The sequence below is a fragment of the Heteronotia binoei genome, chromosome 21 (assembly GCF_032191835.1).
Source record: "Heteronotia binoei isolate CCM8104 ecotype False Entrance Well chromosome 21, APGP_CSIRO_Hbin_v1, whole genome shotgun sequence".
Taxonomy (NCBI): Eukaryota; Metazoa; Chordata; class Lepidosauria; order Squamata; family Gekkonidae; genus Heteronotia; species Heteronotia binoei.
The window spans coordinates 177,045,313-177,057,315 of record NC_083243.1 but is presented as its reverse complement, the minus strand read 5'-3'; the positions used below and the strand labels follow the sequence as shown (position 1 = coordinate 177,057,315).

The 12,003-nt window shown below is 46.0% G+C and overlaps 1 protein-coding gene across 1 annotated transcript in view; it reads left to right on the top strand.

The window, feature by feature from the left end:
- The first annotated feature begins 519 nt into the window (after window positions 1–519).
- The window catches only part of PLCD4 (phospholipase C delta 4), a 66,435-nt gene continuing 54,951 nt past the window's right edge, over window positions 520–12,003 (top strand). The window contains exon 1 of the mRNA XM_060263294.1: window positions 520–686. The gene's annotated coding sequence lies outside the window, so the exon portion shown is untranslated. The remainder of the gene's footprint in view (window positions 687–12,003) is intronic.

Below are 12,003 nucleotides of genomic sequence, written 5' to 3'. Positions count from 1 at the left end.
AGAGCCCCCAATACCCACGGATTAATTCCCCACAATTCTCTATGGGAATCGTTCATGGAGGTGCATAATGGCTGTGGGGGTGGGGCTTCCCCCACCGGCCAGCTGGCTGGGGGAGGGGGGAAGCCTGTAAAACTGGGGGATCCCCCGCTGGGACCTAGGGATTGGGAAGCCTAATTGGTACCCTGCCACTGGGTAACACCAGGACTACCAGGAGCTATGGGGCATTCTTCATGCTCAACATGCTTGATACGTAAGGACTAAGTCAGTGTGGGTAGAAGTAACTGGACTTCTGCTTGAGTACCAGAACAGCACCAAGAAAGCAGGACTGACTGAAACGATGCCACCTCAGGATTAGCTTCAGGACATAAATAAACTGTCTATGCCTGATCAGCATCTGGCCTCCTGTGCAAGGCCAATCAGCTTTGCCAGGTGGCTGGATGACAAGTGAGCTCTTGGCTTTGTGCCTTTAAGCAATGCATTGGGTAGGGCTCAGCTGCTGTGCGCTCATTCCTCCCCCCCCCCCCTCAGTGCAAGCTCATCGGCTGCATCAGAGCAGCCTCCAGTGCCAACGGCATGAGGTGGTAGTGCAAAGTCAGGGGACCTGGAACAGGAGCTACCATGTCACCTCAAAAGCCAGAGATGTTCTGAGAGAGTACCCCCCCATCCCTGGAATTCTCTGTTCACTGGTAAGAGAGCTGAATCAAAAAAGACTGGGTGCATTTAGAGAAGAGAGTGACTTTTGCTGCAGTGCTCACCGGAGGCAGAGGGGGGGAAGACAGAACAAGCTCTTGAAGGAGGATTAGGAGAGGCAGTACTTAATGTCTGGAATGAGAGGTGCTGGCTGGGTCTCAGGCATGCAGGGAAGTCTTAGGCGTTTGCGAGCTAAGATGTGCATTTAAGAGTGCAAGTTAAATTATGGTTACTCATTGGTGAGGGGAAGGAGCTAGCCATTTGTTCAGAGGTATTTTCTTAAGACTGTTTTCCATGATGGAACCACATCACACAATGCAGGTGGGACCTACTAAGACAATGAGGTGGGAAGGGGGAATTATTGATAAACTGGAACTCACAAGCACGTACAGTAGCGAGGTAGCACTGAAATTGTGAACTCAAGGTATTCAGATGGAGATAAGAGTTATGCTCTGTTTACATGGTCCATATGTATGCGTGTATTGTGCTCAGTGTTTGACAGGGCACAATGATCTGTATTCAATAGGGCAGAGTTGTTTATATTTGAGTAGGGGTCATGGCTCAGTAGGCAATTCTGACTTTGACAGAACGGTGGTTTGATTCAATGCAAGGCAGCTTCATGTGTGTGTTCATGTATGCATGTTAGATTTCTGACTCTGAGAGCCAAAATTGGACACAACAAAGCTCAGGCGGTCATGTATCTGATAGGGGAGTACTGAAACAAAGTACTTTAAACCTGGGTGTTAATATATCGGAGAGGATGTCTGTGCAAATCCTAAAAACATTTTCCTAGGAGTTAGCACCACTGAATATATCTGAGTAGGATTCTGAATACAGTGCTCAGGATTACTCTCTAAGATAAAAAAGCAAGTCTCAAGAGGACAATTCAGTTAATTTCTATTAATTTCACTTAATGACGACAAGGGATAGGGCAGCAATGTGTCTGGTTTCCCTCTTCCTCCATTAATGGGTGCATTTATGTGCATGGCTTCTGAGTTCTCAAGTGAAGATAAGCATGAACATATTTGTTTGGTTTTCTAGGGCAAAAGTCTGAGCCCCCATCATTGGAATATTGTATCAAAAAAGATGACAATTATTTAGGAAATTGTATTCCTGAAAATATTATGAGCGAAACATGAAGTTTAAAGTTGCACTTTGTCCAGGTGGTTGCTCCCAAGTATCATTATCCTGCTGGCTCTTTTCAACAAAAAAAGCGAAACCAAAAAGGAACTGGTTTTAAAGGGGTCAAGGAGAGCAGGAGCTGTGAGAAAATGGAAAAAATGACTGAATTGTCTTTGAGAAGTGAAGTCTAAATGGAGAGGGAAAAGCACTCAAGAAACTCAACCACAGCTTTTCAAACTTTTTGAAAAAGAGAGCTAGGTGATGTTCAAGTTCTCTGAAGGAAAAAAAAATGGTGGGAAAGAAGAGTACAATTCCCTCGCTTTTAATCTGCAAAGTGTTTAATACTGTATTTCAGATTTCCACTCAATAATGTTGGTTTTATCAGAAATAGATTTACTTGGGACCTATTTCCAAGTTGCATGGAATCCCTAATTGTGAGGATTAACAGTTTTATAATTAAGTCTGTCTAGTTCACCCTTTGAGATGGGTCACTACGGTTCCTTCTTTTAGACAAGGGACTCAGCTGCTCAAAAGCATTCGAACTCAGGTCTCCCTGATGCAGGATTGAATCTCTACCTGGAAGGGTCAGTGTTTTGCCTACAAAGATTCTCGACCAGCAGAATGGCATTTAAAAGAACAGAGCCTTTCTGATAGGGGAACCCTCTTATTAGAGGCTTCGCAAAACTCACCATCAATGCTTAAGAAATTATTTAACTCTCCCTTTCCTTTCCCTCTGCCTTTTGCCGTGGAGGGTATAGGGAAAAGAAAGCAAAAACTCTGTTGTTTTACCATAGTGAATCTTATTATCTGCTCAGAGAAGAATACTTTGTGTTATGAGAGACTGAAATCCTTGTGATCCTGATCATCTTTTGCTCCTTGCAGATCCTTAGTATTATGGCAGGAGACCCCTGGACAGGGGTATAGATACAAGTGGGCAAAGCCCTGGCGTGACAATGTCCCCATTTGTCTTTGTACCTTTCGCTGTATCTTCAGATCTTTAGACCATAATCATACATGTAAGACTGTTCTTATCTATGGAGTATCCATGAGATTAAAATAAGTTCTGTTTACAGATTCCAAACACACACACACACACACCCCGCTGTGTTTTCAGCCTCACTAATCATCTCTTAGATTACTTACAGCATATGGCAGGGCTTGGCCTAGAGGATAGAGTTTCTCAGGCCAGGGGCATCTTCAGGCCTCCATTTGTTGGACTTCTGAATACCTTATTTTTATTTTTATTTTTAAAGAATCACCTATTGTGGGAGTCTTGTTGGCACTTGAAAGACAAAAACACCTCCCCCCTGAGCCTCAGAAGGGAGAAACTGTTTTGGAATTAGGGCTGGACTGAGCCTCAATCCCTGCTAAACCTGTAGGGTTGCCAATCCCCAGGTGGGGGCAGGGGATCCCCCGGTTTGGAGGCCCTCCCCCCGCTTCAGGGTTGTCAGAAAGCGGGGGGGGGGGGGGGGAGGGAAATGTCTGCTGGAAACTCTATTATTCCCTATAGAGATTTATTCCCATAGAAAATCATGGAGAATTGATCCGCAGGTTTCTGGGGCTCTGGGGGGGGGTGTTTTTTTGAGGTAGAGGCACCAAATTTTCAATATAGCATCTAGTGCCTCTCCCCAAAATACCTCTAAAGTTTCAAAAAGATTGGACCAGGGGGTCCAATTCTATGAGCCCCAAAAGAAGCTGCCCCTATCCTTCATGATTTCCTATGGAAGGAAGGCATTGAAAAGGTGTGCCGTCCCTTTAAATGTGATGGCCAGAACTCCCTTTGGAGTGCAATTATGCTTGTCACAGCCTTGATCTTGGCTCCACCCCCAAAGTCTCCTGGCTCCACCCCCAAAGTCCCCAGATATTTCTTGAATTGGACTTGGCAACCCTATAAACCTGTGATATTTTAATTTACTACAGAAATTAGCTTCTACAGTTGAATCTTTAGTTCTGTTTTCCAGGCGGCTGCAGGTCTCTGCTGGTGTAGTGGCCTTCCTGGTGCAGATAAGCCTGTACCTGACTTTTGCCTTAAAGGCTCTTTATAATTTCCAGGAGTCAGTGGTGCTACTATGGCTGGGTACAGACAGACAGCTTTGGGTACACCAGAGGCACCCCAAATTGTGCTGCCCAAAACTGGAGTGAACAAAGAGTGATCAGAAGCTCCTGCACAAGGTGCCTATATTTCACATGAGGGGCACTGCAGTGCAGTTAGATCAGAGGTGGGGCTAGGGTTGCCAAGTCCAAATCAAGAAATATCTGGGGACTTTGGGGATGGAGCCAGGAGATTTTGGGGGTGGAGCCAGGAGAAATTGGGGGTGGAGCCAGGAGAAATTGGGGCAGAGCCAGGAACAAGGGTGTGACAAGCATAATTGAATTCCAAGGGAGTTCTGGCCATCACATTTAAAGGGACAAAATGGGAGCACATACAGCCTGGGCTGCGCGAGCTGCACTGGCTGCCAGTTATCTACCGGGTTCGTTACAAAGTGCTGGTCATTACCTTTAAAGCCCTATATGGTTGAGGACCTGTCTACCTTAGGGACCGCCTCTCCCCATATGAACCCCAGAGAGCACTGAGGTCAGCTGGAAAAAACTTGCTGACCACCCCCGGACTAAGAGAGATGAAGCTGCAATGCACCCGCAATCGGGCCTTCTCCTCTGTAGCCCCGAGCCTATGGAACCAACTTCCAGAGGAAATGCGGGCCCTGCGGGATCTTGAACAATTCCGCAGGGCCTGTAAGACCTTCCTCTTCAGACTGGCCTTCGCTGAAGAAAGAAGCTGCTAAGGATAACCGCCACCACAAAAGAACGAATAGCAATAGCACTTTTATTAATTTAATTTAATTAATTGATTAATTTTAAACTCATTAGAATCTAAAATGTTGGATGTAACCTTGTTTTTATATAATGCTGTTAGCCGCCCTGAGCCTGCTCCGGCGGGGAGGGCGGGATACAAATAAAATTATCTTATCTATCTTATCTTTTAAAATGCCTTCCTTCCATAGGAAATAATGAAGGATAGGGGCACCTTCTTTTGGGGCTCATAGAATTGGACCCCGTGATCCAATCCTTTTGAAACTTGGAAGGTATTTTGGGGGGAGGCACTAGATGCTATACTGAAAATTTGACACCTCTACCTCAAAAAACAGCCCCTCTAGAGCCCCCGATACCCATGGATCAATTCCCCATCATTGCCTATGGGAATCGTTCATGGAGGTGCATGATGGCTGTGGGGGAGGGGCTTCCCCCGCCAGCCAGCTGACTGGAGGAGGGGGGAAGTCTGTAAAACCGGGGGATCCCCCTCTGGGACCTGGGGATTGGGAAGCCTAGGTGGGGAACCTTTTTTCTGCCAAGGGCCATATGGATATTTATAACATCATTCGCGGGCCATAAAAAATTATCAACTTAAAAAACAGTGCTCTGCCAAGGGAGAACGATTCAGGCCGGCAAAATTAATGCGAATAATTGTTTTTCTATTTGAAGTCATGTGAGAAGTCTAATCTGGTGCGCGCACACACACACACACACACTCGGCCCGCCGCCCTAGGCAAATGCATCGGTCCAGGGCTTTTTTGTATAAAAAGCCCAGCAGGAACTCAGTAGATATTAGACCACATCCTCTAATATTAGCATATTAGGTCACACCATCTGGGATAATCAAGTGCAAACTGAACTGTGACAGTAACTTTTCCAGGCCCTGCAGCAATTCTGGCTGGCCAGCCAGGCCTCCGGGAAGCTGCCGCACAGTACATCTAGGTCCTGTGATCCCTACCTGGCCCTGGGGAGGCTGCTACACAGTGCATCTGGGCCCCACAAACCTTGCTGGCCAGCCAGGCCCCAGGGAGGCTGCCACATAGCTCGGTTCGGCCCAGCAATCCCCGAGGGCCACACCAAGTGACCTTGAGGGTCATATATGGCCCTCGGGACAGAGGTTCCCCACCCCTGAGTTAGATGGTTGCTGCACACCACCCCCTTCATGTGGTTTGAGTTTCTTACTTTTTTTTAGTGGCCATTCTTTTTTAAAAAATTCTGGTGAGCACCTAGAGTGGATTGGTGGGTTCACACCGCCAATCTGCCTGGCTGGCACTCTCTGGCATTCAGACGCCTGGAAAGGCAAATGGAATGTGGCAAAAGAATTTTTTTTTTAGTTGCTTCAGAGCCACCAGAGGACAAGGTGAATATCGGAGCCGGACGGGAGGCAGATGTGCGGTATTGGACTTGATTTTTTAATTTGTCTGCGAGCCGTTCCTGTGTCGGCTTAAACTGCTAGTCCGGACTCAGCCTATCAGAGGCTAAATAGGGTAGCAGAGCCTAGCTTCCTTGAGTTCCTGGGAATTTCCTGCCCACAAAGATAGAAAGAAGGGGAGGGATTTGCATTGGTTAATCGGGTCAGTTCTAGTTTGGCCTGCATCACCTCCAGGATAGACCCATGTGAGGCACATCAATAGGTATGTTAACAACTACAGGTCTAAAAGGGTGTACATAAGAACATAAGAGAAGCCATGTTGGATCAGGCCAATGGCCCATTCAGTCCAACACTCTGTGTCACACAGTGGCCAAAAACAATTATATATATTTATATACATACACACACACTGTGGTTAATAGCCACTGATGGACCTCTGCTCCATATTTTTATCTAACCCGCTCTTGAAGCTGGCTGTGCTTGTGGCTGCCGCCACCTCCTGTGGCAGTGAATTCCACATGTTAATCACCCTTTGGGTGAAGAAGTACTTCCTTTTATCCGTTTTAACCTGACTGCTCAGCAATTTCATCGAATGCCCACGAGTTCTTGTATTGTGAGAAAGGGAGAAAAGTACTTCTTTCTCTACTTTCTCCGTCCCTTGCATAATCTTGTAAACCTCTATCATGTCACCCCGCAGTCGACGTTTCTCCAAGCTAAAGAGCCCCAAGCGTTTCAACCTTTCTTCATAGGGAAAGTGTTCCAACCCTTTAATCATTCTAGCTGCCCTTTTCTGGACAAATCTGTAAAATCTATGTGTGGGGCCGCTGATCAATGCTGTAGCTGGAATATATTCCTTATTTGACTGGATGTGTGCACTCTGGATTTTTTTAATTTGCAACTGTCTATTTTACTTGGTATCTACTTGGGATATAATAAACTGGACTTAGGAAGGAATCTTTGGTCTTTTTAGTGTAACTCTCTCCAGCCAGACTTACCCACCAAATTGGAATTTGGGTCTGGGAACTTAGAAAGGGGGGGGGATAACCTTAATTCCCCCTCTTTTCCTTGTTGAGAAGTACCCCAACAGTTTCCTCTGGCCTGAAAAATATTGAGTCAATTGTCTATTCATATCCTTGTTGTCTTGAGGCCTATTTTGTGCAGGAATGTACTATTTCACCTGGACAATTTTCATATTCTGTGCAGCTAGACTGACCAGGTAGAAAGGAGGACAGGGGTTTAGTGTGCTTGTTTACTCAGAAGACCCTCGCTGATCAATGGAGCTTTTGCTCAGGTTGGGTGTGTGTGCATTATTATGTGTGGTCTTGGTCTAGCTTTTGAATGATGCAGTCAGTGACAAACTGAAGATTGGGTTTATATAGGGTTACCATGTCTCTAACTCAAGAAATATCTGCAGAATTTGGGGGTGAAGCCAGGAGACCTTGGGGATGGAGCTAGGAGCAAAGTTGTGACAAGCAAGGTTGAACTCCAAAGGGAGTTCTGGCCATTGCATTAAAAGGGACTGTGTGCCTTTTAAATGCCTTCACTCCATTTGGAAATAATGAAGGATAGGGGTACCTTCTTTTGGGGCTCATAGAATTAGACCTCCTGGCTCAATCTTTTTGGAACTTGAGGGCTGTTTTGGAGAGGCACTAGATGCGCTGCTGAAAATGTGCCTCTACTGCAAAAAACAGCCCTCCCAGAGCCCCGATACTCACACATCGATTCTCCGTTATACCCTATGGGAAGTGGTCTTCAAAGAGTATAATGGAGTGCCCTGCAGACATTCCCCCCCTCACACTTTCAGATAACCCTGAAGCGGGGGAGGGCCTCCAAACCAGGGATTCCCTGCCCCCTCCCCAACTGGGGATTGGCAACCCTATTTTGTATCAAGTGGAAGCTGTGGGGTTTTTTTTAAAAAAAGTTCAGAACAAAAATTAGACGTTTATAATTGCATTATAAATATGGCTTGGCCAAGTCTGTTTTGATCTGAGGCAAGCGGAGGGTGAAAGGATCCCAGGGTGGTAGTTCTGAATTAATTCCATGCATATCGATTAAAGCCAGCAACTCTTTAGTATGCCGAATGTAATCATTAGCTTTCTTCCAGAATGCATATATGTTTTCATTTATATGCTTTAATATAACAACTCCAGTTGCTTAAAAATGACAACATACAATAAACCATTTTAGGAAACCATCATTTATTCTGATACTTTGCTGACTGCTCCTCACAGTCGTGTCAAGTGATAACAGTGCGGGGAGAGAATGACTTTGTTGATAACCTGACTCACAGAATTATTTACTCATTAATTACTCACCCACTTTCTGGTTAGATCCAGGAACTGATAGCTCCAGAGCTGACCATTTGTTCCAATGGAGGCCAGAGTTAGATTTAGGTCTTCTATATAGGAGCTGGCCTATAAACAGAGACTAATTCATCCCTTTCTAGAGCAAGAGTTTTTTAGCACTTATGTGGCATGCTAGTGGACCCTCTAGGGTTGCCAATCCCCAGGTGGGGGCAGGGGATCCCCTGATCCCTTCAGGGTCGTCAGAAAGCGGGGGGAGGGGAGGGAAATGTCTGCTAGAACTCTGTTATTCCCTATATTTATTCCCATAGAAAATCATGGAGAATTGATCCGCGGGTATCTGGGGCTCAGGGGGGGGGCTGTTTATTGGGGTAGAGGCACCAAATTTTCAGTACAGCATCTAATGCCTCTCCCAAAATACCCCCCAAGTTTCAAAACGATTGGACCAGGGGGTCCAATTCTATGAGCCCCAAAAGAAGGTGCCCCTATCCTTCATTATTTTCTATGGAAGGAAGGAATTGAAAAGGTGTGCCGTCCCTTTAAATGTGATGGCCAGAACTCCCTTTGGAGTTCAATTATGCTTGTCACAGCCTTGATCTTGGCTTCACCCCAACGTCTCCTGGCTCCACCCCCAAAGTCTCCTGGCTCCACCCCCAAAGTCCCCAGATATTTCTTGAATTGGACTTGGCATCCCTAGGACTCTGTAGCATTTATGGTTTAGTGATCTCTGAGGCAGAGGGTAGCAGGCATCCAGGGTTAAACAAGGGGTCTGAATTGCTGCCTGTGGGTCTAGGTTTACCCACGACCAAGACTGTTCCTCTGTGGATGCAGTTGTTGGTTCACTCAGGCAGGTTCACTCTGCAGGTCTTCCACAACTGCTTCGTCTGTGTTTGTAAGAATGGCAATATAAAATAATGTCTGATCCAGTTTTGTGTCTGTATCGCTGAGCAGGGACATGTCAGAGCTGAGTGAGGATCTAATTTCTAAGCTCTGTCATCATGTCTAACGTCATGTGAAAGCAAGTGTACTATTTCTCTTATACAAATCCCCCCAGTCGCCAGCTGCTGTTAGCATGGACATCAGGAAAAAAGACAAGAAATCTCCCATCCATGCTTAAGGAAAGGAACATAGAGGTGTCTGTGAGGAGTTCCAGTTAAACAACATCTGGGAATAGGTGAGGGGTGTCGTGCTAGTTCTTGAAGCATTTTTCATGTCTTATGCTGGTGCCTGAAGCATTTTTATTGCAGCTTGGCCAACTTCCAGTGTTAGAGGGTAGGACAGGATAAAAATGCTGAAGCACAATGAGGTAAGGCAGGGTGAGGAAAGCTGAGTTCTCTTCTCACCTGCATGCTCCGGTTTTGCTTACAAACAGACCTCCCCCTCCCGCCTTGTGGTTCCTAGAAAAGACAGAAAAAGTCATAGACCGGTGTTGTCATACTTTCATTGCAAGTGGGAAACTTAATTGTAAAACAGTGACCTTTTTCCTATCTGAAATTTGGCAGGTGAGATCCCTTGAGCGAAGAGTACAATCTATGGAAATGTCAACCCAATTTGATGGCAAAATTAAAAAAAAAAAATAGAGGGAAAAAGTCCATTGAATTGCCTTGAATTATCAACAAACAGGAATGTCTTCTATCTGCCTGAAATTTGATAAGCAGGATCCCAGGGGTTGAGGTATCATCTCTGAAAATGTGTTTCCCACGGAAGCCACAGGAAACAAAGAGTACAGCAAGGCACATGAAATAACAGCGGTGAAGAAAACTAATAGTGATTAAAGAATATAAGCATGAATACATTTTTGGTGCATAACTCTAAATATAGTCACCGCTAGTGGAAACAATGGTGGCATCCGCAGAGCAAGAGAGTGGAACCAGTGTTCTAAAGCAAGTGATGCACAGTAAACAGAACACCGAGTCCTGGAAACTCTAACATCATATCCACTGTTATTTTGGTCGCCATGTAGAGTGTTGTTGTGTGAGTATCGCGGGAACTTATGACATTGCCTGTGATTTCATTGGTGACGACATCCCTCCCTAGTGCCCATTTTACTCTGTGATTCTTTGTTTCATGTTACAGCATTTATTTTAGATGGTGTACCCTGCTGTACGACAACTGTGGAGGATTAATACTGCAAGCCAAACGCAAAGTTGAACAGCAACATTACTGGCCAGATATGGCAAGACTATTTTCCTGTTATGTGTTAGGGGTCAGCCTCCAGGTTAACTCCACCACCTAAGGGGTGCCATGTATCCCCCCTCCCCCAAACTCAGAAGTGAAAAAGGCTAAGAAGGAATTTTCAACTGTGGCAATTTGACTTGTCAGCAATCCATTACAGAGGCTTTGGGTTGGGGTTTTCTCTTGCCACTTCCCACCTACTTCTGAAAGCAGCTGTCTGACAAAGCTGGTTGCTGTACTAGTTATATGCCAATAGAAAAATTGTGGACTTACTCTGTAATTACTCTCTCTCTCTCGGCTTGACTTCGCGAACGAAGATTTAAGAAAGGTGCAGTAGTCCACGTCTGCTGCAGGCTCGCTTGTGGCTGACAAGACCAATGTGGGACAGGCAGGTCCGGCCACAGTGGCTGCAGGGAAAAGTCTGATTTGGGGTTGGTTCTGTAGCAGTGCGACTCTTCCTCAATTTCCTTTTGTCCTCAAGACCAGCTATGCGTGCGCTCTCAAAGGAAGAGACAGCCTGGTGGATGGTGTGCCTCCATGCTTTGCGATCTGAGGCTAGGTCAGACCACTAGTGATGGTTGATGCAATGTAGGAGAGGCCATTGCAGTGACCATCTGCCAGGCATAGCCAGACAGTGACCACGCAGCGTTCACTACACCGGGAAAGGAGAGGCGATGTATTGCGCATACACTTTCCCGGGGGGGGGGCAGGACACCCAGAGGGAGCCCCCCCCCTCTGTAATTACTAAAATGTTACTAATGGCATGAAGAGACTTAGGGATGCCTGTTTCCAGGGGGGACCTGGGGTTCCCACAAAATCACACTTCATCTCCAGACTACAAAGATCAGTTCCCCTGGAGAAAATAGATGATTTGGAGAGTGGACTCAATGGCATTGTACCCTGCTGAAGTCCCTGTCCTCCTCCATCAGCAAATCTCCAGGAGATGCACGTGCATTTCCCAACTTGAATCTGACAACCCTGCCCTCCCATCCCTTGCTGGTAGACAGAGGAGACCTGGCAACCCTATATTGGTTTCCGTTCTGAACAATAAAAATACTAAAGTTCTATACTGCAGGATGGTTGCAAAGATGAAAACAAAAAGAAGTGTGACGCATTGCTTGCAAAATCTCATGTTCGTGTCCACGCAACCTCCTCCCCACCTTTCCCTCTCCCTTTTCTTCTGCCCTCTACCGTTAGCCAAATGTGTTAACAAAAATTGTTTGGAAGGAAGATAGATTTTAAAATAATGGGGAGAGGGATATTTCAATGGGATATTTGATCTAAAGGACAGTGGTTTGGATCCAAGCCTGCCAAGGAAGGGCGTTTCCACGTGGAAGAGGGGGATGATTGTCACCGATTCCTGCTCCCACTGCAATCCTCAGTTCTGTTTCTGGGGGGGAGGGTTCTGTGTCCCCTATGGTCAGTGTTTTGGTGGGCACAGGCAGCTGTGGCGGGAGAGGGGTGGTGGGTTCCTCTAGTGGAGTTTCCCAGCATTTTCTTGGATCCGAGCTAATGCTTCCAATCCATAAA